The sequence below is a fragment of the Rutidosis leptorrhynchoides genome, chromosome 2 (assembly GCF_046630445.1).
Source record: "Rutidosis leptorrhynchoides isolate AG116_Rl617_1_P2 chromosome 2, CSIRO_AGI_Rlap_v1, whole genome shotgun sequence".
Lineage (NCBI taxonomy): Eukaryota > Viridiplantae > Streptophyta > Magnoliopsida > Asterales > Asteraceae > Rutidosis > Rutidosis leptorrhynchoides.
Genome location: NC_092334.1, coordinates 127,195,306 through 127,218,420, shown reverse-complemented (window position 1 = coordinate 127,218,420; position 23,115 = coordinate 127,195,306).

The window sequence follows — 23,115 nt, the reverse complement described above, 5'->3', positions numbered from 1 at the left end:
TCAACAGCACTGCAGAACAATTAGCATTCATAGTAACAGCCGAGAGTTCTTCTATTTTCTTTCTATTTGTGATTAGATCTTTCAAGAATTTAGCATATCTAGGCATTCCTGAAATCACATCAATGAAAGGAAGATTGACATTATTTGTTTAAACATATCCAAGAATTTGGATTGCTCGACTTCAAGTCTCTCTTTTCTCATTTTACTAGGGTAAGAAAGTGGTGGTTGGTATGGTTTAACATAAGGTTTAGCCTTAATTGTGTTATCTTCATTAACCTTTTCAACTACCGGTTCTGTTTCCTTATCTTGCTCAGGTTGTGGTTCTTGTGGAGTAGGAATAGCTTCATCAGAAATTACAGGTATTTCAGGTGGTTTAAGTGTAATACCACTTCTTGTGGTAATGGCTTTAGCTGTTTCATTCCGGAGGTTAGCATTTGTATCACTAGGTAAACTTCCCGGTTTTTTTTTCACCTATCAACTTGCTAGGTTACTTACTTCTTGTTCCAAATTTTGAATAGAAGCTTGTTGATTTCTAAATGCTTGAGCATTTTGTTCATTCGTTTGTTTCTGAGATGTGAAAAACTGAGTTTGAGATTCAACTAGCTTCGACATCATGTCTTCTAAATTTGGCTTTTTATCATCGGTTTGTGGTGGTTTGTTTTGAAAAATAGGTCTTTGCTGGTTGTAAGTATTATTGGATACTTGCTGATTACTAGGACCTTGTTGGTTGTTGTATGGAACATTTCAATTATAATTCTGGTTTTGATTTTAGATTGGTCTTGGCGGTTGATAATTATTCTGATAATTATTTCCAGGCCTTTGGTTTAGATATGAAACATTCGCTCTTTGTTCTATTGTTAGTTCAATACTGAGACAATTTTTTGTCAAATGTGGTCCTCCACACTGCTCACAACTAATTCGTATTGAGTGGATATCTTTAGTCATCTTTTCCATTCGTCTCTCGACAGCATCTATCTTTGCGAAAATGGAATCAAAGTCATGGCTAGAATCGGCTCTAGCTGCTTTAGATGATCTAACGATATCTTTTTCTTGATGCCACTCATGTGAGTGGGAAGCAGTGTTATCAATAATTTTGTAAGTGTCAGTTGTGGTTTTCTTCATAATGGAACCACCAGCTGCTATATCGACGTCTTTTCGTGTAGTGATGTCGCATCCTTGGTAGAATATTTGTATTATTTGACAAGTGTCTAAACCATGTTGCGGACATCCTCTCAATAACTTTCCAAATCTTGTCCACGATTCATATAGAGTTTCATTTGGCTTTTGTGTGAACGTAACAATTTCTCCTTGAAGTCTTACGGCTTTAGATGCCGGAAAGAATTGTTTAAGAAAATTTTCAACTAAAACGTCCCATGTATCAATCGCCCCTTCAGGTAACGATTCTAACCAATCTTTGGCTTCTCCCTTTAAAGTCCAGGGAAATAACATGAGATATATCTGTTCATCCTCCACTTCTCTTATTTTAAATAGAGTGCAGATCCTATTAAATTTACGAAGATGTTTGAAATGTCCCGTTCTTATTGATTAAAAACGTTCCATATTAATTGATTTCGTTGCGAGATTTTGACCTCTATATGAGACGTTTTTCAAAGACTGCATTCATTTTTAAAACAAACCATAACCTTTATTTCATAAATAAAGGTTTAAAAAGCTTTACGTAGATTATCAAATAATGATAATCTAAAATATCATGTTTACACATGACCATTACATAATGGTTTACAATACAAATATGTTACATCGAAATCAGTTTCTTGAATGCAGTTTTTACACAATATCATACAAACATGGACTCCAAATCTTGTCCTTATTTTAGTATGCAACAGCGGAAGCTCTTAGTATTCATCTGAGAATAAACATGCTTTAAACGTCAAAAAAAATGTTGGTGAGTTATAGGTTTAACCTATATATATCAAATCGTAACAATTGAAAGGATCCGAAACTAATCATCCGGACGATGTCCATATTGATTACAAACGAATTACAACAGTTGATAACATCGCGAGGTACTTGACCTCTATATGATACATTTTACAAACGTTGCATTTATTCTTAAAAGGCAATCTATCTTTACATAAAAAAATTAATAAACTCGTCAAACATTTCTCGATATCCAAATGACCTAAACTGTCATTTACTTAATAAATGTCTTTAATGATCTTCAATGACTCGAATGCAACGTTCTTGTATCATGGCTTAAATGGTCCCAACTAGTATCCTTAATATGAGCTAACGCACAGCGGAAGACTTAATTCGTACCTGAGAATAACATGCTTTAAAACGTCAACATAAAGTTGGTGAGATATATAGGTTTGATGCTAGCAGCGTTATAACAATGGACCACAAGATTTCGTATATAATCATTTCAATAAAAATATTCTAAGTGGTTGAGCACTTGGTAACCATACTTAACATTTAATCACGTCGCATATTCCCTTTAATATGAAATCTTACTACACCGTACCAAGGTGTAGTCGCAAAACGAAGTACTGTGCAACCGTTGAATACTGGTCGTCCAGTCCGGTTGGGGTTGTCAGGCCCGATAGATCTATCAACAGGATTCGCGTTTACAATACCGCTGTAAATAACAGTTACCAAGCTACAGGGAAGTATGCCAGTGGTACAACTCAACGTAGAATATATTTTTCAGTTACTTGTGTCCATAACGTAAAACATAAAATACATGTATTCTCATCCCGAAATATTTAGAGTTTAAAAGTGGGACTATATACTCACTGTTGTCTCGAAGATATATATATTTTTGACTTGGTCTTCCGGTTGATATCACGAACCTATCCATATATAATATATCAATATATTTTCATTTTAAACAAACATCTCGTATATATATTTATAATACTTTCAATACTTTGAATAATTCCTTAGTCCGTAGTTAGCGTTTCGATGTTAGTAATTCAATTTTAATGGTTCATTTTTAGATGTTTAATATACCCGCAATAAATAAACCCCCAACGAAATAAATAAAACTCCCATAAAACCCCATCGTATATGTGTTGGTCGAGATTAATCTTGACCCATGGTACCGGTGTTGTCAAATGACGTGTTGCGTACATAAAGTACCGGTGTTGTCAAATGACGTGTTGCGTACAATCATGGGATCTTATGATTAATCTTCTCGTGTTGTTTACGGGTGATCCTGAACCATATGAAATTGAATTATGAGTACATATATATAAAATATCATGTTATCTTAGAAATATGTGATTTATATCTTTTTTTCCAATTGATCCCGTAGTTGAAATGATCTAGGATAACCAATTTTGTTTCGGTCATAGTTTCTTCGTTACAAGTCCGTTTTCGTTGATTCAAATTGCCATCTTCTTGGATCGAGTTCTTCTTTAAGACTATGAACTGTAAATACCTTGGTTTGTATTCAAAATCATACGGCATAAGTGAAACATTAGTGAAACATATGAAGTTAAACATTTTGTTACAAAAAAAAAATCATTTAATGACCATTTTTCTAAAAATACTTATACTTTGAAAAACCAAGTTTTACCTTATTAAATTAGCATATATTTAAGTTATATTACAGGCCTTGAAGTATTTTAAAAGTTAAGTTAGAAGGATCTATTTAGTTTGCAAACAAGTTTGAAAACATTCAAACTATGTTCTTGTTGTTAAACTTTTGTACCACAAAATAAGATAGCTATATATATATGAATCGAACAAGGTTATGAACATAGATTCTACCTCAAGTTCCTTGGATAAGTTTGCTGTAAAAGAGGAGTAAGAATCTAGAATCAAAAGGGTGATAGAAGTGGATGAAAGATTGGAAGTAAGTTGGTGTTCTTGGAAGGTTTTCTTGAAGTGTTTTTGTATGGTTTTCTTATGGTGTTTATGTAAGGTTTTTGAAGCTAGATCTTCTTAGAACTTTACTGAATTGTTGAAGGTGTTTAAGGGTTATAAGTGTGTGTGTTTTAGCTAGGAGATTGAAGTAGTAAATGAATCAAAATGATGATACATATATACTCCTAAAAATGTGATCTTTAAGGATAACATGACAAAATTTTAGTTTGTAATCTTATGTATTTGTCAAACAATAATACAAAAGCAATTACCTTATACCTAGGGTAGTAACAAGGGCTGGTTAGGTGGTGATTTGATGTGTATATACCAATAGTAAATACGTATAGAAGCTAGGTATGATACGAGTACAAATACTCTAGATATACGTATAGAAATTTTGTGAAAAATGGAATGAGGATTCAAATATAGCTATCTTTTGTGAATACACTTATATGATTTTATGTATTTAAGTCTTAAAAGTGAGTAAATACATTACTTATACGATATATGTATAAACATTATAAGTCTTAAGTATTTATGTCAAATAACGTTACGTATAGTTATCGTTTTGAAAACTTAAGTTAGTAGTTTCAAAATATACTTATAACTTATAGTTTTTGATACAAAATAAGATATTAAAACATTCATTAATCATGTTAAATATGTATATATACATATATATACGCAAACGTATAATTATCATATATTGTATAGTTCGTGATATCGTCGGTCAAACTAGACGGTCAAACGTTGTGTAAAACTCTTTTCGGAAATATAAATCTCGACAATTTGGATTACTTATCATGTTGGTAAGTTTTAATTTATGTAAATATTAATCTTATAAGTATAGAACGATCGAAAAAAAATGCGGGTCAACTTTAGGGTTTTTGCTTATCGTGTCGGAACCATATAGAGATTAGAGTTTAAATTTGGTCGGAAATTTCCGGGTCGTTACAACAATAGACCACAAGATTTCATATTTCAATACACATCCCATACATAGAGATAAAAATCATTCATATGGTGAACACCTGGTAACCGACATTAACAAGATGCATATATAAGAATATCCCCATTATTCCGGGACACCCTTCGGATATGATATAAATTTCGAAGTACTAAAGCATTCGGTACTTTAGATGGGGTTTGTTAGGCTCAATAGATCTATCTTTAGGATTCGCGTCAATTAGGGTGTCTTTTCCCTAATTCTTAGATTACCAGACTTAATAAAAAGGGGCATATTCGATTTCGATAATTCAACCATAGAATGTAGTTTCACGTACTTGTGTCTATTTTGTAAATCATTTATAAAACCTGCATGTATTCTCATCCCAAAAATATTAGATTTTAAAAGTGGGACTATAACTCACTTTTACAGATTTTTACTTCGTCGGGAAGTAATACTTGGACACTGGTTGATTCACGAACCTATAACAATATATACATATATATATCAAAGTATGTTCAAAATATATTTACAACACTTTTAATATATTTTGATGTTTTAAGTTTATTAAGTCAGCTGTCCTCGTTAGTAACCTACAACTAGTTGTCCACAGTTAGATGTACAGAAATAAATCGATAAATATTATCTTGAATCAATTCACAACCCAGTGTATACGTATCTTAGTATTGATCACAACTCAAACTATATATATTTTGGAATCAACCTCAACCCTGTATAGCTAACTCCAACATTCACATATAGAGTTTCTATGGTTGTTCCGAAATATATATAGATGTGTTGACATGATAGGTCGAAACATTGTATACATGTCTATGGTATCTCAAGATTACATAATATACAATACAAGTTGATTAAGTTATGGTTGAAATAGATTTGTTACCAATTTTCACGTAGCTAAAATGAGAAAAATTATCCAATCTTGTTTTACCCATAACTTCTTCATTTTAAATCCGTTTTGAGTGAATCAAATTGCTATGGTTTCATATTGAACTCTATTTTATGAATCTAAACAGAAAAATTATAGGTTTATAGTCAGAAAAATAAGTTACAAGTCATTTTTGTAAAGGTAGTCATTTCAGTCGAAAGAACGACGTCTAGATGACCATTTTAGAAAACATACTTCCACTTTGAGTTTAACCATAATTTTTGGATATAGTTTCATGTTCATAATAAAAATAATTTTCCCAGAATAACAACTTTTAAATCAAAGTTTATCATAGTTTTTAATTAACTAACCCAAAACAGCCCGCGGTGTTACTACGACGGCGTAAATCCGATTTTACGTGTTTTTCGTGTTTCCAGGTTTTAAATCATTAAGTTAGCATATCATATAGATATAGAACATGTGTTTAGTTGATTTTAAAAGTCAAGTTAGAAGGATTAACTTTTATTTGCGAACAAGTTTAGAATTAACTAAACTATGTTCTAGTGATTACAAGTTTAAACCTTCGAATAAGATAGCTTTATATGTATGAATCGAATGATGTTATGAACATCATTACTACCTCAAGTTCCTTGGATAAACCTACTGGAAATGAGAAAAATAGATCTAGCTTCAAAGGATCCTTGGATGGCATGAAAGTTCTTGAAGCAGAATCATGACACGAAAACAATTTCAAGTAAGATTTCCACTCGAAATAAGATTGTTATAGTTATAGAAATTGAATTAAAGTTTGAATATGATTATTACCTTGTATTAGAAAGATAACCTACTGTAAGTAACAAAGGTTTCTTGATCTTGGATGATTACTTGGAATGGATTTAGAAAACTTGGAAGTAAACTTTCAATCTTGGAAGTATTCTTGATTTTATGAAACTAGAACTTTTGGAATTTATGAAGAACACTTAGAACTTGAAGATAGAACTTGAGAGAGATCAATTAGATGAAGAAAATTGAAGAATGAAAGTGTTTGTAGGTGTTTTTGGTCGTTGGTGTATGGATTAGATATAAAGGATATGTAATTTTGTTTTCATGTAAATAAGTCATGAGTGATTTCTCATATTTTTGTAATTTTATGAGATATTTCATGCTAGTTGCCAAATGATGGTTCCCACATGTGTTAGGTGACTCACATGGGCTGCTAAGAGCTGATCATTGGAGTGTATATACCAATAGTACATACATCTAAAAGCTGTGTATTGTACGAGTACGAATACGGGTGCATACGAGTAGAATTGTTGATGAAACTGAACGAGGATGTAATTGTAAGCATTTTTGTTAAGTATAAGTATTTTGATAAGTGTCTTGAATTCTTTCAAAAGTGTATGAATACATATTAAAACACTACATGTATATACGTTTTAACTGAGTCGTTAAGTCATCGTTAGTCATTACATGTAAATGTTGTTTTGAAACCTTTAGGTTAACGATCTTGTTGAATGTTGTTAACCCATTGTTTATTATAATAAATGAGATGTTAAATTGTTATATTATCATGATATTATGATATATAATATATCTTAGTATGATATATATACAGTTAAATGTCGTTACAACGATAATCGTTACATATATGTCTCGTTTCGAAATCATTAAGTTAGTAGTCTTATTTTTACATATGTATTTCATTGTTAATACACTTAATAATATATTTACTTATCATTTAACATAATTAACCAAGTGTATCAATATCTTAATATGATTCATATGTACCTAGTAAGACGTTGTTATAACGATAATCGTTATATATATCGTTTTCGAGTTTCTTAAATTAATAGTCTCATTTTTATGTATATAACTTATTGTTAAAATACCTAATGAGATACATACTTATAATAAAATCATGTTAACTATATATATAACCATATATATGTCATCGTATAGTTTTTACAAGTTTTAACGTTCGTGAATCACCGGTCAACTTGGGTGGTCAATTGTCTATATGAAACCTATTTCAATTAATCAAGTCTTAACAAGTTTGATTGCTTAACATGTTGGAAACACTTAATCATTGAAAATAACAATTTCATTTAATATATATATAAACATGGAAAAGTTCGGGTCACTACAATGTTCATTTGGATCTTCCTTCGACGCACCACTAAATTGGCATTGATTATTTACCATGTGTAGGATTTGTCCTTTGATTTCATAATCTGGCGAATTAATGTCTGGTTGAGTAATTGCATGACCTTGGCCAGTGCATTTAGCTCGCATTCGGTCTTCCATACTTAGAGGTTCCAGATTTTCCATGATTGAATTTGTTGAATCTGAATCACTAAAGGATTCTGATTTAATGGGTTGTTCCTCGACAATCTCTGTTTGAATGATTGGTGGTTCCGGAGGAAAGATTAATGGTTCAGGATCTCTGAATTATCCCTGAATATCCTCCGAATTCTCAATTGTGAGGTCGGGTTCAAAAAATGGATTATCGGAAATTTGAATTGGAGTACTTGGTTGACTGGATGACGATTCTAAAGAAAAATCAACGGAGACAATATTGGCTAGATGTATTGATCTGGTTACAGGTGGTGAACGTACAAAAGGTGGTGAACGTTTTGCTCGGTACATTCACTGCATATCCTATTAGCTATAAAAGATAAAAATTATATAAGTTATCAAATTAATAGACTTTTCTGTTTTTGCCCACGTTTCGAATAGCCAATAGATGCAGCAGGGAGCCAGAACCCTTTAAATCGGAAGCTCACAACTCAGCCACTAACAAATCCAACTATTACTACGAAACAGAAAATTTGGATGTCTATCAATTTAACCACTTAAAATAAATTTTCGTTGAAATTTAAAGAAATTTTAGATAAGAAATAGAAAATTCTATGTCCTAAAAACTAGAGTGTCGAGAAATAAGAAAGAAAAAGAGCGCGTCGGAAAACGTCGAAAAATAAAAGGTCGAAAAATAATAGGCGTCGAAAAATAAAAATAAGAAAGTAGCGCGTCGAAACTTAAAAAGGAACTAAAAACTAAGAATTAAAAGTTGTGTCTAAAAATATTAAAGCTTAAAAGAAATACTATATCCAAAACGACAATAACTTAAAAAAAGTACTAAAATTTATAAAACGGCATCGAAAAATTCTAAAGCACCTAAATCTTAGTCTAAAGAAAAAGCACTTAAGGGATTTTACGGCAAAGCCTAAAAATCTAGAAATAAAAAAAATAACTACGGCAAAAACTATAACATAAAAACTAAATACGAGCGAAAAATACAAATATTACGAAGAAACGATTAAAAAGATACCAAATATAAAAATAAAACTTAAAGTTGTAAAAAGCACAATTTTTATAAAAATATTATTTTTATATTATTTATTTATAAAAGTATTAATTTTATAATTTATTAAAACTAATTAAACTAAATAATACAAATTAAATAATAAAACTAAACTAATTAATATATAATTAAAACCCTAATTAGGTTTATATTAATAATTATTATTAATTAAAAACCCTAATTTCTGTCGGCAGAGGTATCAGACGGGTCAAATCAAGCCATGCGATCGCATGGTTTGATAGTTAAATTTCCATGCAGTCGCATGGAGTAAGGTTTCGGGCCAGGCTTTGGGCTGCAACAGTGATCGGGCCGAGTGGTTTTTACTTTTTTTTCTGTTTTATATATTTATATAAAAATATTTATATAAAACTTATAGTTTTACAAACTAAAATAAAAATAAAGAAACTTTATAAAACTTATATATTTAACAATCTCTTAAAAATATATAAATTTTATTTTTCTTTTTATATTTTTGTATTTTTTAAAAATTTAAAACGTATATTTTTATACAAAGAACTTAATAAAAAAATCTTTTTTTTATATATAGCGTTTCGCTTCCGGCGTTTTAGTTTCCCCAGCAGCGGCGCCAAAAAAACTTGATGTGCGTAGAGGTGTATACAAAATAGTTATATTTTTACAAGAAAATACTATTAAATACGATACAATTTTACACAAGATATTTATTTATTTATAGAATGGATATACCTAAACCTTACTACAACACTTATAGGCAGTGTACCTAATCATACAGTAGTGTAGTTTTTAGTAAGTCCAGTTCATTCCACAGGAATCTTAGTCAAGTTTACCGCTATATTTTTAAAACTATATTTGTAAAAGTATAAATATAAATATAAATATAAGTAGTATTATTATTATAAAAGGGGGTTTTTACCGTTTAATGACTGGTTTGTCGATTTTAAAACTTAAGTCGCAGTTAAAACCTAATGTAAAATATTAAATATATAAAAGACTTAATTTAAAGTGTAAAGTAAATAACAATAATGAAATTACGATAAATAAAAGTGCGATAAATAAAATTATGATAATTAAAAAGTACGATAATTAAAAGTGCAATTAAATAAAATGACAGTAAATAAAAGTGCGATAATTAAAAGTGCAATTAAATATGAAATAAAGGAATTATGCTTATTTAAACTTCCGTAATCATGATGTTTGACGTGTTGATTTTAGTTTTATTACCATGGGTTAATTGTCCTTTGTCCTGGATTATTCAATATGTCCATCTGATTTTTGTCCATAACAGTCCATCAGTCATAAATATAAAGTGCGAGTATCCTCGTCAAATTATCCTTATATCCGAAGTCAAATATTCCAACTAATTGGGGACTTAAACTATAATTACACCAATTTTCCTTGTATATAATTCACCCCTGTTTTAATGAGTCCATAGACTATTAATCCATTCCCGTGTCCGGTTAAATGAACGATTATTAGTACTTATAAATATCCCGCCCATCGTGTCCGATCGAGTGTATATGGTTATTTATAGGTACGTCCAATTGTAAATCTTTATATTAAATTAACAAACTATCATTTAATTAAACAAATATAAAGCCCATTAATAGCCCATAGTCTAATTTCCACAAGTGTCGTTCTTTTGTCCAAACCCCAATTATGGTACAAAGCCCAATTACCCAATTTTAATTTTTAAGCCCAACATCATGATTACTTCAATTTAAATAAGCATAATAATAACTTAGCTACGAGACATTAATTTAAAAAGGTTAAACATAACTTACAATGATTAATAATAGCGTAGCGTTACACGGACAGAATTTCGACTTACACCCATACAACATTCGCTAACATACCCTTATTATTAGAATTTAAAATTAATATTAAAATTAAAATTATAATATATATATATATATATATATATATATATATATATATATATATATATATATATATATATATATATATATATATATATATATATATTTATACGAGTGAGATAGAGAGATAGATGTATATTTAATCGATCACCAAACTGCGAATTTATAGGGGTGTGGCCTGACTTTTTGGGTCATGCGACCGCATGGAAATCCTTCTTCAAAGCCATGTGATCGCATGGCCAGCTGGGACAGCTCAACTTTGGTTGTTTTCTTCTTGCCGACGGTTTTATATAATATATATATATATATATATATATATATATATATATATATATATATATATATATATATATATATATATATATATATATATATATATATATATATATATATATATATATATATATATATATAATTTTAAGAATTAATTATATATTATATTATATTCATGTGCATAGTTGACTTGTAGTTTTTAGTCCGTTGCGTCGAGCGTTGAGAGTTGACTCTGGTCCCGGTTCCAGATTTTCGAACGTCCTTGCGTACAATTTAATATCTTGTATTTTGCGTTTTGTGACTTGTACTCTTGTAATTATCAATAATTTGAACCACTTTGATTGTACTTTGTACTTTTGAGCTTTTTGGTCGTTTGCGTCTTCAATTCGTCGAATCTGTCTTTTGTCTTCACCTTTTATTATTTAAACGAATATTACTTGTAAATAGAACAATTGCAACTAAAAGCTTGTCTTTCTTGAGGGATAATGCTATGAAATATATGTTCGTTTTTAGCATTATCAGACTCACATATCTCAGGTTTAGCTACCCTCTCTTACCGAATCGTATGATACCTTTACAAGGTGATACCTTCAACATGACCTTATCACCAACTACAAACTCCAACGATTTCCTTCTAACATCGGCTAACTCTTTTGACAACTCATGGCCGTTCCCCAAGTCATTTACACATGCACGGAGCATGTATTCTAATGTATGGATGGTTCTCTCACTCTGACCATCTGTCTGTGGGTGATAGGCAGTACTCATATCCAGTCAAGTCCTCATCGCCTCTTGTAACGATTGCTAGAATCTAGATGTAAGGCGAATATCCCGATCCGAGATGATAGATACAGGAACTCCATGTCTAGATACAATCTCCTTCAAATATAGTCGAGCTAACTTCTCCGATTTTTCGTTTTCTTTCATCGGCAGAAAGTGTGCGGATTTCGTAAGATGGTTCAACAATAACCTAAATCGTATCATAACCGCCCACGATTTTTGAAAATTTCATCATAAAGTCCATAGTGGTGTGCCTTTGATAGTTTACGGAGAGAGGAGTAGCTTGGAACCAAACCTCATTAGATGTCTGAAAGCACAGAAGTTCATGAAAAAGGGATTGCTATACCATTTTGCACACGTGAAGAAAATTGAAGCTGAAGAGAGGAGCATAGAATATGTGCTCGTTGTAAGAGAATTTCCCAAAGTCTTTTCGGAAGAACCACCCAGAATAACTCCATATAGATCTGCAGAGTTTCAAATCGATCTGGTGCCATGAGCCGCAACCATAGCTCGTTCTCCCTATAGACTCGCTCCGTTCGAAATCCAAGAGCTGCAAAGTCAACTACAAGAATTGCTAGACAGAGAATTTCTTCGATCTAGTTCTTCACGTAGTGGAGCTCCGGTTTGGTTTATTAAGAAGATGGATGGATCTTTCAGGATGTGTATAGATTACCGTGAGCTGAATACATTAAAGATTAAAAACTGATACTCTCACCCCCTTCCGAGAAATCGATGACTTATTTGATCAGCTGCCAGGATCAAATGTTTATTCTAGGAATGATCTTAGGAAAGGATATCACCAGTTGAGGGTGAAGGAAGCTAACATCCCTAAGACAACGTTCATAACTCGTTGTGGCCATTATGAATTTCTGGTCATGCACCAGTTATGGATCATGTGTGTGTTGCCATACTTTGACCGATTTGTTATTGTCTTTATAGACTACATCCTGATATACTCGAAGAGTAGGGAAGAACATGAGCACCACTTGAGGTTAGTGCTAGAGTTTCTCTAGGGAAGGAGTATGTCTGGTCTTCCAGACAGGAGTGCTTTTCAAATTACTGAAGAAGAAGCCAATTTCGGCGCCCATTTTATCACTGTCATAAGGGAACGATGATTTTGTCATTGATTGTGACACTTCACGACAAGGCTTTGGATGTGTGTTGATGCAACATACGAAAGTTATCTCCTACGCCTCATTACAACTGAAGACGCGTGAGCAAAACTATACGATGTACGATTTGGAGCTTGGAACTGTGGTTTTTGCACTTAAAATGTGGAGACATTATCTATATAGACCAAGTGCCCGTGTACACTGACCACAAGAAACTCCAGCATATCTTCGATCAGAAGCAAAAAAACATGAAGCAACGTCGTTGGGTTGAGTTACTAAACGATTACGACTGTGAAATTCGCTATCACCCCGGGAAGGTATATGTGGTAGCCGATGCCCTTATCCGAAAAGAGAGAACTCCGACTCTTCGAGTTCGAGCATTAAATATAGCCATTCGCACGAACCTTACCATCTAAATCCGAGAGGCTCAGTTAGAAGCTTTGAAGTAAGAGAATATTCCGAACGAAATGCTCAGAGAACTACAGAAGCAATTTGAAGTTAGGGAAAATGGAACCTGATATTTTACTGGAAGAATCTGGGTGCCACGATTTGGCGACCTGAGGAATACAGTCCTCAATGAAGCGCACAAGACAAGATATTCGATTCATCCGGGAATGGGAAAGATGTACCATGACCTCAAGGATCATTATTGGTGGCCTAACTTGAAAGCTGATATCACGACGTATGTTGAAAAGTGCTTGACCTGCTCCAAGGCCAAGGTTGAGTATCATAAACCCTCAGGATTACTACAATAACTGGAGATTCTCGAGTGGAAGTGAGAGTGCATTACTTGGACTTTATGATGAAATTTTCAAAAACCGTGGGTGGTTATAATACGATTTGGGTTATTGTTGGATCGTCTCACGAAATCCGCAAAGTATGGGAGAAGGCTTCACAAAGAACCATAAGGAATAATGTTTGTGGACAGGATGTATGTGAACGAACCGGCATGTGAGGGCTTGTGCTATAAAGATCCAAATGTAGTGGAATTCTTTCAGCATATGTCTACCTCATAATATAGAAATTCTAGAAGAATGTCAAGACTATTCATGCTTGCCTTTTAGAAAAAAAATTGATAAGTTGGTTATATGATGGTGTGAATGTACACACTATCGAAGCAGTCAAAGGACTTGAAAAAGTTACAGAACGAATCATCCATGAATATCAAATATTTGCGGATGAAGAACTTCGTCATTGTCTAGATGATTTGAAAAAGAGGCTAATTGAGAGAAAAAAGGCTGAGAAGAGAAGGACAACAAAATAGTTTGTAGGCGTTTGATCCGAGGATGATTGCATGTTGTATATTATATGATTGTAGACGATAAAGAATTTCGCAAGACATATTGTATGTTGTATTTTAATAATATGTTTGTAGTGGTTTGTTTATAAGTATTACTATTTAATATGTCTTACGCAACATTTTTTGATGGCGATATAAATATATTACTTCTGAGGTATATATAATCAAAATAAACTACTTCATTCGAAATGTTATATAACACTTTTTGTTATACAATGCAACGTAATAAATTAATTAAACAATGCAACATAATAAATTAAAGACCGCTAACAAATAAAACAACAACTTCAAATGGAAGCTTCATCTTGATGGTACACACGTATATGTTCCTTAGCTACTCGATATATGAAGAAATAAATAACTCAGGTAACCGCCCATTACTCAACTTGTCTATCATATTTGTCCTCTAGAATGGGTTCCAATTTCATCAAATGGTAAGTATACACTGCAATGAGCCAAGTACTAAATACCTAAACTCATGAAAGGACTCAATCCCGTTTTACAAAAGACGACCCCATTTTTTTTCATTTAACACAGCATCAGGTACGGCGCACCTTACTATAGGTACGACGCACCTCAACACAGGTGCGGCGCACCAAGTGCTAATTGCGGTGCACCATAAAGCTGATTTTTGACACCCCAGTGTCAGTAGCAAATTTCCACATTCTGGCGCAGTGCACCATGTGCTGAAATTCAGTTTTAGCCTTTAAACCCTTTTCGACCCATTTTCAATTACACATTTGACACTAAAATTCACCTTTCAATTAAGACCAGTTTTAGTATCAAATATCACTTCAAAATAAAGCAACCAACACTTAACCAAGTTCAAAACGCCACTAAGGTGACCTATGACTCGTTATACAACAAAAAGAGGGTAATTTCGACCCAATTACATAGATACACGGGTTAATACTCAATAACTCAACCCGATACCAAGAGCATGATCCCGGGGATTATCTATCCCCAACCCGAGTCCAATAAACCACGAGCAATCCCGTCATGAACTCAAGCTAAGCAACCCAGGTCCCGTGATTAGTTGCCAAGCAACCCGGGTAGGAGTTTCCTTCTAGCGTGTGTGGGTGCAAATGATGAGGGTCCTTGAAATAAACGACCCGCTTATGCAAATCTGCCGTTCAAAAAAAAAAGGTAAACAACGAGAGGCTAAGCTACATGCTTAATGAATGTAATAATTATATACATACATACACATAAATCATATAACTGCAAGTAACAAACCGAGCATATGATCACATAAGCTACGAGCAACATCACAAGCATGTATCACCTTGGCATACGAAAGCACTACATACAACAATCATAACAACATGAATCTTATGGTTAACCAATAATTACTGGTGGAGGGTCGACGAACGATATGAATCTGACGAACGGTCCTAAACACTATATCCCTGGGGCGGCCATCGACACACGATATTAAGTGGACCAACATTCGGCCATAACCACCATCCTCATTCCTTATCGACGAAAGACATATAGTGAATCTGACGAACGGTCTAGACACTATATCACCGTGTGGTCTCGACGAACGACGTTATGTGAATCTGACGAACGGTCTATTTACTTAACCACAACCACACCCACCTATGTATATCAATGAAAATAACAATTACACTCACTTCGAAGTGCACGGAAGTGATATGCAACATGATCTTCGTCCTCGTATACGAGCACTTCTCTTTGTGTTATCTGCCCGAGTCCATCACTACTCTTTGTGTTCGGGTGCCTAGTTGTGCTTTATAGAAGCTCATGCCACTCTCTAAGACATGAAGCTTGAAAATTTTGAAGAAGCTTGCTCCTAAGAAGATGTGTCCATTGAAGACTTTGTAAACTCATATACGTAGTTTATTTCTATATCGATTATGTAATCGCGCGTGACTTTGTAAACTTCAATTTTTTGCATCTGTTGATTTTAGACCAGACACTATGTACTTTAGTTAATTGATGCGGCATCAGTCAAATACTTGGCCAAGGTAGTCATTTTGTGCCAAACCATGTGCCAGCCATACCCTTGGCATGTGTTGACGTAAATGAGAGTGGGACCACTTAATTTTTTTACTTTAACTTGAAAGTGATGTGCTTGTTTATAGGAGGGTTTCCTCGCTTAAAACAATTAATCTAAATGAGTTAAAATTTGAAGTAGAAGTGTAAGATAAAGATGTGTAGGTTAAAGTAATATTAAAATTTTTTATGTTAGATGTGATGGTGATGTAGGAAAAAGAAGTTCATATATGAAAGGCTAGAATAAGAAGTGGTCTTATACCTATTCCTATTACCCTAGTCATCCTTGTCACAACCCAAACTTTTCCGACCATGTTGTTTAATCTAACTTTCATGACTTAGAATTTTCAACTTGACTAGTAAATTTGATGAATTAGATCTTGGTTTATTTTAGGGTTTGTATAACTCTAAGGATACATTTTATGTTCTACTTGATTAAGTGTTACCTCACACATTCTGCACAATATCCTAAAACCCTAGCTTATCACCATAAATCCTAGACTTGTAATTTATACCTTTATATATATAATTATTTAATAAGTAAACTTATTAACCAAGTATTTAGATTAAAGATTTGTAACTAATTCACTTGGATATTAAATCATAAGTTAAGACTTTCTCTACACTTAATCATTTTTACAACTAGCCTTGATCACTTTGTATTTAGCCATTTCTTCCACTTAACTAACCTTAACCTATCTTGATTAGAACCTAATCTTAGCTTACTTCATAAACCATAAACATACAAATAAACACCTTAGATTATACTTTAGATAAACTATACAAGTACATGTACATTTAAAGAACTAAAAATTGATAAAAAATCTTCCATCATCATCAGAAATGCCATCATCATTATCATCCATATCATCATCATACACATACAAAATACTTACTCCTTAAGCAAGATTTCATGCAAAACATCATCATTGAGAATGCATAAACATTTAATGGCAAGATTATGAGTCACCCCTCCCTTTTACTCTCCTTATGCCACGCCACCCCCACCCTCCTTATATAAACCCCTCTCTTGCTCAATTCACTCATTTGATCACTCTCACACACACATACACTTCCATTTACAGATCTAAAACACTCTCTTATTCATCTTCTTGAAGCCCTAAGATCAAATATCTTCCTTGTATAACAAACTACTTAATTCTATTCATCATTTCTAGTCATCTTCAAGAACATTCATGGTGTAAAACTTGATCTAGAGTGTTTAATCACTCACTGATGACTATATAGCTAACCATGATCTTGATGTTATATCAGTAACCTTAAGTTCTCTACATGTCATGTGTCTTAAAATGAAGCTAAAATAAGAACTAAAGTGGTTAACTACATAGAACTGCTTTATCTTTAAGCTGTCTAAAATTTCTACTTGAAGTTCATGACCTAAAAACCAACTTATGATTGATGTCAGGAACTCATAAATTAGTATGATTTTCATATATATGTTTATGACTTCCAGTAAAGTTTTCATGATTTATTTCAAAGAAAAAATCATTTTTCATTTTTATTTGGTGACACAAGTTCAGATTTGAAGCAATCTCACCAAGAGCTCAAAAATCATGTATACATCAAAATATAAGAAAGATCTTGAAATAAAGGCTTTTGATTTGAAAAATAGACATAATACGGAAAACATGACAAGTTGAATCATCAAAAACCATTAAGGAATCATTGAGATATAGTCCCATCAAGTTGACATAAGAATTTGTTGAAGTCAGATTTTGGTCTAAAACTTCATCTATAAAAACTAGGTTAATGAAGTCCTGGAGGTTATTCCTTTTGAAAATGAATACTTTTATATGTCCTAAGCTCTCTGTAAATATCTTGAGTCAAACAAATGTAATTTGCTATTATTAAACTTGCCTAGGAACTTATAGTGTAAATCTAAGCTATTTTGCACACTTGTAAAAGAGTGAACTTTTGACCAAATTTTATTTTGAGTATAGAGGCTAACCTTACATAGTTGAAAACTATACTCAAAGAGCTTTCCAGAGATGATAATCTCACCTTAAATGAATATCTAGATTAATAGAAACACCTAAACTAAAGTTATGGAAAAACTAGTCAAAACTGTCAACACTTAAACTATGAACTTTATGAACTTTATAACATTTTGAAACCGAGAATTGAAATGGACATGTAAGATCACTTGAGAACTGATCTTAAACCTAACCTAAATACTATATTTAATAGTATGACCTCTGACCTCATAATATTCATTAGGTCTCGAGCCCGGATCACCGTAAACTATCTAACCCGCACTTTTGAGTCTCGCACCGTGTTGCATCAATAGTGAGTTCGTAGCCCCTTTTTCTCATTTTATAATTGTTTTAGGGTGAGAATACATTCTTAATATTTTAAGACATGTTTTACTATTTTCCAAAACATGCTTACTGTTTTACTATGCTTTATATTTTATAGAGTTCGTTATAAGTGAGTTTCATAGCCCCTTTTTACATGTTTTATAACTATTTTTGGGGTGAGAATACATGCCTACTATTTTACTACACTTTATTTATAAAGTTTGTTTTATAAACATTCTTGTTATTAAATAACACTTTATGCATTTCGAAGTTTGTTATATGTGAGTTTTATGCTAAAAATCCCTTAACTCGGTAGTATTAATTACAGTGACTTGTAAGCGCGAATCACTAGAGCAGATCTGTTAGGTTTGACAACATCACCCTACCTTAACTGTGGTGCTAGTTACTTCGACACATACATCTAGCATAGTGTATATTCCAATATAGGGTAAAGGAAAATCATGTAGGATACTACATGTGGTGTTAAGTGTTCTTACCGAGTGCTCATGAAACATATACACTTTGAAACTGTATGAAAACCGTTTATGAATTTGATAACTGTGAAATTTTATAAACCGCAGAACTGTTTACAAACTTGATATGTTACTAACTACGATCTTATTTTCGTACTTTTATTTTCGTACTTGAAAGCTTGAGATCATATTACTTCTAAACTGTTTATGAACTTGAGATCTTGTGATCTGTTTTACTATCAAACTATTTATGGACTCGAAAGTTTAATATTTGTGTTACTGTTTTAAACTATCTCAAATTGTTTGAAACTGTGAAACTTTCGTAAATTTAATACATTGTACAAAAACCTATGAACTCACCAACCTTTGTGTTGACACTTTAGCATGTTTATTCTCAGGTACTTATTACTTCCGCTGTAACACTTTACTGCTGCTTAGAGGTCAAACCAAAGAACTGAGACCAGAGTTAACATCCGCTCCAATGGCGATTTTGGCGGGGTGTTACAGATGGTATCAGATCTATTGGTTGTAGGGATCTAGGAATTGCATTAGTGTGTCTGAACGAGTCGTTAGGACGCATTAGTGAGTCTAGACTACAATTGACTGATTAATGTTATACTGTTTGCATGACCATATAGGTGTACATATATATGTGTACTATATTTACACTACACTTAATTTTGTTACTATCAGTTGCAATAATAATTATTCACTACTCATTAAAGACAATAGCGACCGACTTTGAACATATTGACGTGAATTACAATTCATTGGTTTTTCGCGAGACACATACGTTTGGATGATTTGCACCAACTCTTTTTGACTAAATACTAGATTTTATTCGAGATAACATTACACCTTGTCCACTTCCGTTCTCCATGACTATATTCTCTTAAACCTTATGAAGTGATGTTAGAATGAAGGTATGAGTTAATGTAATATAATGATGCATGATCAACGTGGTTATATTACTGTAAGTCATACCAAAGTTCTAATGACTCGTTATGGTAATGATGTCTGATCAACCTTATTACCACCACGTACCATGTTACGTAACTCTGTTATATTCTTTGTTGCCATCCGAAAGCACCGAGACCATAGATATCACACAATCCGAGGCATCACATTTCTTCATCGTCATATCAACTTTATGCTTTTGATAAATGGTCAGCTATCATTCAACTTCAAAATATATATATCTCTACACTATCGATTTTGCGCAGTTTTTATATTCAACTACAAGATGCTCAATGTGGCTACATCAAGACAAAAACTTCTTTACACTTATACTTTCTGCATAATGGAGTCTCCTTATCTCACTGAAGAAACCTATACACAAAATACTAGTATTCGCTGCGAGAGTGAAAACCTTAACAGAATTTTTCGTAGAAAGTCGAGAGACCCAAGCATTCATGATACCTTTCACGTTTGAAACTCGAAGAAACACTTAGCATAATAAAACCTTATCATCATCTTTTTGAGATACAAATAGGTATTAAACTTCATTTCATTTAAGATTCCATTGAGATTTTTGTACCTTGAGCTCAAACGACTCAAATCACTATTCATATTGTCGGAATTTAGTTGGAACACTCGTAGAGAACTCGAGCTCACAAGAGAAAGAGCAAATCAAATGAACCAAAAGTACCCATATCTATTTTTTTCCAAATATAACGCCGACGGATGTTACTACTCAAAATTTCGGGACGAAATTTTCTTTGACGGGTGGATAATGTCACAACCCGAACTTTTCCGACCATGTTGTTTAATCTAACTTTCATGAATTATAATTTTCAACTTGAATAGTAAATTTGATGAATTAGATCTTGGTTTATTTTAGGGTTTGTTTAACTCTAAGGATACATTTTAGGTTCTACTTGATTAAGTGTTACCTCACACATTCTGCACAATGTCCTAAAACCCTAGTTTATCACCAATAACCCAAGACTTGTAAATTATACCTTTATATATAATAATTTAATAAGTAAACTTATTAACCAAGTATTTAGATTAAAGACTTATAACTAATTCACTTGGATATTAAATCATACGTTAAGACTTTCTCTACACTTAATCATTTTTACAACTAGTCTTGATCACTTTGTATTTAGCCATTTCTTCCACTTAACTAACCTTAACCTATCTTGATTAGAACCTAATCTTAGCTTACTTCCTAAACCCTAAACATACAAATAAACACCTTAGATTATACTTTAGATAAACTATGCAAGTACATGTACATTTAAAGAACTAAAAATTGACAAAAACTCTTCCATCATCATCATCAAACGCCATCATCATTGTCATCCATATCATCATCATACACATACAAAATACTTACTCCTTAAGCAAGATTTCATGCAAAACATCATCATTGAGAATGCATGAACATTTAATGGCAAGATCATGAGTCATCTCTCCCTTTTGCTCTCTTTATGCCACGCCACCCCCACCCTCCCTATATAAACCCCTCTCTTGCTCACTTCACTCATTTGATCACTCTCACACACACATACACTTCCATTTACAGATCTAAAACACTCTCTTATTCATCTTCTTGAAGCCCTAAGATCAAATATCTTCCTTGTATAACAAACTACTTAATTCTATTCATCATTTCTAGTCATCTTCAAGAACATTCATGGTGTAAAAGCTTGATCTAGAGTGTTTAATCACTCACTGATGACTATATAGCTAACCATGATCTTGATGTTATATCAGTAACCTTAAGTTCTCTACATGTCCTATGTCTTAAAATGAAGCTAAACTAAGAACTAAAGTGGTTAACTACATAGAACTACTTTATCTTTAAGTTGTCCAAAATTTCTACTTGAAGTTCATGACTTAAAAACTAACTTATGGTTGATATCAGGAATTCATAAATTAGTATGATATTGATATATATGTTTGTGGCTTCCAGTAATTCATGATTTATTTCAAAGAAAAAATCATTTTTCATTTTTATTTGGTGATACAAGTTCAGATTTGAAGCAATCTGACCAAAAGTTCAAAAATCATGTATAAATCAAAATATAAGATAGATCTTGAAATAAAGGCTTTTGATTTGAAAAATAGACATAATAAGGAAAACATGACAAGTTGAATCATTAAAAACCATTAAGGAATCATTGAGATATAGTCCCATCAAGTTGACATAAGAATTTATTGAAGTCAGATTTTGGTCTAAAACTTCATCTATAAAAACTAGGTTAAGGAAGTCCTGGAGGTTATTCCTTTTGAAAATGAGTAATTTTATATGTCTAAGCTCTCTGTAAAAATATTGAGTCAAACAAATGTAATTTGCTTTTTTTAAACTTGCCTAGGAACTTATAGTGTAAATCTGAGCTGTTTTGCACACTTGTAAAAGAGTGAACTTTTGACCAACTTTTATTTTGTGTAAAGAGGCTAACCTTACATATTTGAAAAATATACTCAAAGAGCTTTCCAGAGATGGTAATCTCACCTTAAATGAATATTTAGATTAATAGAAACACCTAAACTAAAGTTATGGAAAAACTAGTCAAAACTGTCAACACTTAAACTATGAACTTTATAACATTTTGAAACCGAGAATTGAAATGGACATGTAAGATCACTTGAGAACTGATCTTAGACCTAACCTAAATACTATATTAAAAAGTATGACCTCTGACCTCATAATATTCATTAGGTCTCGAGCCCGGATCACCGTAAACTATCTAACCCACACTTCCGAGTCTCGTACCGTGTTGCATCAATAGTGAGTTCTGTGACAACCCGGAAATTTCCAACCAAATTTAAAATTTAATCTTTATATGTTTCCGACATGATAAGCAATATTTGTTAAGTTAAATTTCAAGAATTTTAAACTATGTTCATACATTCATTCAACCTCGACCAAGTTCCAACGATTCACGAACCATTAAACGAATATGATTATATATGTATATGTGTATATATATTATAACTTGAAACGTAAAT